We start from the raw sequence: 5158 nt of genomic DNA, 5'->3' as shown, positions 1-5158 counted from the left end.
GGTTAGGGATAGGGTTAGGGTTAGGGTTAGGGATAGGGTTAGGGTTAGGGTTAGGGATAGGGTTAGGGTTAGGGATAGGGTTAGGGTTAGGCGATAGGGTTAGGGTTAGGGATAGGGTTAGGGTTAGGCGATAGGGTTAGGGTTAGGGATAGGGTTAGGGTTAGGCGATAGGGTTAGGGTTAGGGATAGGGTTAGGGTTAGGGATAGGGTTAGGGTTAGGGTTAGGGATAGGGTTAGGGTTAGGGATAGGGTTAGGCGATAGGGTTAGGGTTAGGGTTAGGGTTAGGGTTAGGGATAGGGTTAGGGTTAGGGATAGGGTTAGGGTTAGGCGATGGGGTTAGAGCTAGGGTTAGGGTTAGGGTTAGGGATAGGTTTAGGGTTAGGGGATAGGGTTAGGGTTAGGGATAGGGTTAGGGTTAGGGTTAGGGTTAGGCGATAGGGTTAGGGATAGGGTTAGGGTTAGGCGATAGGGTTAGGGATAGGGTTAGGGTTAGGGTTAGGGATAGGGTTAGGGTTAGGGTTAGGGTTAGGGATAGGGTTAGGGTTAGCGTTAGGGATAGGGTTAGGGTTAGGGATAGGGTTAGGGTTAGGGATAGGGTTAGGGTTAGGGATAGGGTTAGGGATAGGGTTAGGGTTAGGCGATGGGGTTAGAGTTAGGGATAGGGTTAGGGTTAGGGTTAGGGATAGGGTTAGGGTTAGGCGATAGGGTTAGGGATACGGTTAGGGGTAGGGATAGGGAGTATCTGGGACGGGCAGAGACTCCTCGGCGGTCCCCCCGGTCCCTGGCGGGCAGACGGACCTCCTGGGCCGGAGGCAGCCTCCGCCGGCGTTACACCCTGTCCCTGGCGGGCAGAGGGACCTCCTGGGCCGGGTGCAGCCTCCGCCGGCGGACCCCCCGGTCCCTGGCGGGCAGAGGGAGCTCCTGGGCCGGGTGCAGCCTCCGGCGGCGGTCCCCCCGGTCCCTGGCGGGCAGAGGGAGCTCCTGGGCCCGGTGCCGCCTCCGCCGGCGGTCCCCCCGGTCCCTGGCGGGCAGAGGGACCTCCTGGGCCGGGTGCAGCCTCCGCCGGAGGACCCCCCGGTCCCTGGCGGGCAGAGGGAGCTACTGGGCCGGGTGCAGCCTCCGGCGGCGGTCCCCCCGGTCACTGGCGGGCAGAGGGAGCTCCTGGGCCCGGTGCAGCCTCCGCCGGCGGTCCCCCCGGTCCCTGGCGGGCAGAGGGAGCTCCTGGGCCCGGTGCAGCCTCCGGCGGCGGTCCCCCCGGCCCCTGGCGGGCAGAGGGAGCTCCTGGGCCCGGTGCAGCCTCCGCCGGCGGTCCGCCCGGTCCCTGGCGGGCAGAGGGACCTCCTGGGCCGGGTGCAGCCTCCGCCGGCGGTCCCCCCGGTCCCTGGCGGGCAGAGGGAGCTCCTGGGCCGGGTGCAGCCTCCGGCGGCGGTCCCCCCGGTCCCTGGCGGGCAGAGGGAGCTCGTGGGCCCGGTGCAGCCTCCGCCGGCGGTCCCCCCGGTCCCTGGCGGGCAGAGTGACCTCCTGGGCCGGGTTCAGCCTCCGCCGGCGGTCCCCCCGGTTCCTGGCGGGCAGAGGGAGCTCCTGGGCCGGGCTCAGCCTCCGCCGGCGGTCCCCCCGGTCCCTGGCGGGCAGAGTGACCTGCTGGGCCCGGTGCAGCCTCCGCCGGCGGTCCCCCCGGTTCCTGGCGGGCAGAGGGAGCTCCTGGGCCCGGTGCAGACTCCCCCGGCGGTGCACCGGTCCCCGGCGGGCAGAGGGCGCTCGTGTACCGGGTGCAGCGTCCGCCGGCGGTGCACCGGTCCCTGGCGGGCTCAGAGAGCGCCTCGGCCGGGGATCGTCTCGTCCCAACGTCCGCCTGGTCCGTGGCCCGCAGGGGGCGCTGTCGGGCGGGGTACGGCCACGGCCCGACGTGCCTCCGGTGGGCTGCGGTCAGTGTGTGCCGCCGTTGGCCGGCTGCGGGGCTTGGTGCTGTTCCAGCCGTGCGTTAGGTGGGCGAACGGCAGGGGGCGCCCCTTGGGCGGGTGGCGGGCCCCGCGCGGGCCAGCCGTGGGGGGTCACGGTCCGCCGCCGGGGCGTCCAAAGGGCGGCGAGAGGCCGTCCGCCGGTGCTGACAAGTCATAAACCAGCGGCGGTGACAAGTCATAAACCAGCGGCGGTGACAAGTCATAAACCAGGACAAGGTTGTTGACGGCGCCGGGCGGCGGCGAAGCGGCTCACCCCGGGGCAGGGTGGCGATTCGAGGAGGGGCGCCCACCCGGCCGCCAAGGCCGCCGCCGGCGGGAGCCGGGGGCGCCGTTTTGAAAAAGAACCGTAGGCCGGATGGGGTCCGATCCACCCACCTTATGCCGACGCCGAGACCTCATTCCCGGCATGACTACCGGTGGTCCGTCCCGCTGGTCTGCCACTTGCGTTTGGCGTCACGAGGGGTTGGCGGGGTACCTGCAGATTGGTAGGAGGTGGAAAATCGAGAAATGGACTTTGGTCGGAAAGGTCCCCTCGAGCCTCCAGGTCTGCGGAGACCGACCCGGGCTGCCGCCCCGCCGGCCGCTCGGCCCGATCGGGCGCGAATTTCTTCCGATTTTCGCCCTTTTTTCGGGTTTTCGGCCGGCGCTCCAAACGGCGGCCCGACGCCCCGCCGAGGCCGGGGACGTCTCTCCGGAGCGCGAGGGACCGGATCAGACCTCGTCGGCACTGGCATGGCCACCGCAACGCTCGGACTTAGCCTGGGGAGGCTGGTCGAGGCGGTGGCAAGTCATGAACCAGTGGAGTCTGGCGGAGACTGTGGCAAGTCATAAACCAGTCGGACTTAGCCTGTGGAGGCTGGTCCAGGCAGCGGCAAGTCATAAACCAGTCGGACTTAGCCTGTGGAGGCAGGTCCAGGCAGTGGCAAGTCATAAACCAGTCGGACTCAGCCTGTGGAGGCAGGGCCAGGCAGTGGCAAGTCATGAACCAGTGGCAAATCATAAACCAGTCGGACTTAGCCTGTGGAGGCAGGTCCAGGCAGTGGCAAGTCATGAACCAGTGGCAAATCATAAACCAGTCGGACTTAGCCTGTGGAGGCAGGTCCAGGCAGTGGCAAGTCATGAACCAGTGGCAAATCATAAACCAGTCGGACTTAGCGTGTGGAGGCAGGGCCAGGCAGTGGCAAGTCATGAACCAGTGGCAAATCATAAACCAGTCGGACTTAGCCTGTGGAGGCAGGGCCAGGCAGTGGCAAGTCATGAACCAGTGGCAAATCATAAACCAGTCGGACTTAGCCTGTGGAGGCAGGGCCAGGCAGTGGCAAGTCATGAACCAGTGGCAAGTCATAAACCAGTCGGACTTAGCCTGTGGAGGCAGGGCCAGGCAGTGGCAAGTCATAAACCAGTCGGACTTAGCCTCTGGCGACTTCCAGGAGGTCTATGAGGTCCTGTGCCGCCGCTTTACCGGGGCCAAGGTTGCAGGAGAGCGGAACGGAGGAGTGGATTGGTCCCGCCGACGGGGCACGTGCATATATGAAAAGTGCACCCTACCGTTAGTTAATCACTTGCCCTCGGAAGTGTATGAGGTCGTGTCCAGCCGTGGTACCGGGGACACAGTGGGGGTGTTCCCGCTAAAGGGAGCGGATTGGTCCCGCCGAGCTGCCACTTGCATTTGTGGTCGAGTGTCTCGGACAGCTGGTTAACCACTTGCCCTCGGTAGTGCCGATGAGGTTTTGAAAAAGCCGATCTGCGGGGACTTGGAGCGCCTTCCTCGGATGGACTACCGGGCGCCCTCCCGCCGATTTGCCATTTGCGTTTGGCGTCCCGAGGGGTTGGCGGGGTACCTGCAGATTGGTAGGAGGTGGAAAATCGAGAAATGGACTTTGGTCGGAAAGGTCCCCTCGAGCCTCCAGGTCTGCGGAGACCGACCCGGGCTGCCGCCCCGCCGGCCGCTCGGCCCGATCGGGCGCGAATTCTTTCCGATTTTCGCCCTTTTTTCGGGTTTTCGGCCGGCGCTCCAAACGGCGGCCCGACGCCCCGCCGAGGCCGGGCACGGCTCCCCGCCGCGCAAGGGGCCGTGTTTGCCTTGGTCTGCCTTGGAATTGTCACCAAACGCCCGCGCTTCGCCTGGGGAGGCTGGCCGAGTCGGTGGCAAGTCATGAACCAGTGGAGGCTGGTGGAGACAGTGGCAAATCATAAACCAGTCGGACTTAGCCTGTGGAGGCTGGTGGAGACAGTGGCAAGTCATAAACCAGTCGGACTTAAGCCTGTGGAGGCAGGTCCAGGCAGTGGCAAGTCATGAACCAGTCGGACTCAGCCTGTGGAGGCAGGTCCAGGCAGTGGCAAGTCATGAACCAGTGGCAAATCATAAACCAGTCGGACTCAGCCTGTGGAGGCAGGGCCAGGCAGTGGCAAGTCATGAACCAGTGGCAAATCATAAACCAGTCGGACTCAGCCTGTGGAGGCAGGTCCAGGCAGTGGCAAGTCATGAACCAGTGGGAAATCATAAACCAGTCGGACTCAGCCTGTGGAGGCAGGTCCAGGCAGTGGCAAGTCATGAACCAGTGGCAAATCATAAACCAGTCGGACTCAGCCTGTGGAGGCAGGGCCAGGCAGTGGCAAGTCATGAACCAGTGGAGACAGTGGCAAATCATAAACCAGTCGGACTTAGCCTGTGGAGGCTGGTGGAGACAGTGGCAAGTCATAAACCAGTCGGACTTAGCCTGTGGAGGCAGTTCCAGGCAGTGGCAAGTCATGAACCAGTGGAGACAGTGGCAAATCATAAACCAGTCGGACTTGTCCTGTGGAGGCTGGTGGAGACAGTGGCAAGTCATAAACCAGTCGGACTTAGCCTGTGGAGGCAGGTCCAGGCAGTGGCAAGTCATGAACCAGTGGAGACAGTGGCAAATCATAAACCAGTCGGACTTAGCCTGTGGAGGCTGGTGGAGACAGTGGCAAGTCATAAACCAGTCGCACTTAGCCTGTGGAGGGAAGGTGGAGACAGTGGCAAGTCATAAACCAGTCGGACTTAGCCCGTGGGGGCAGGTCCAGGCAGTGGCAAGTCATGAACCAGTGGAGACAGTGGCAAATCATAAACCAGTCGGACTTAGCCTGTGGAGGCTGGTGGAGACAGTGGCAAGTCATAAACCAGTCGCACTTAGCCTGTGGAGGGAGGTGGAGACAGTGGCAAGTCATAAAC

Source organism: Scyliorhinus torazame, unplaced genomic scaffold, assembly GCF_047496885.1.
Source record: "Scyliorhinus torazame isolate Kashiwa2021f unplaced genomic scaffold, sScyTor2.1 scaffold_376, whole genome shotgun sequence".
NCBI lineage: Eukaryota > Metazoa > Chordata > Chondrichthyes > Carcharhiniformes > Scyliorhinidae > Scyliorhinus > Scyliorhinus torazame.
This window is presented reverse-complemented; position numbering follows the sequence as displayed.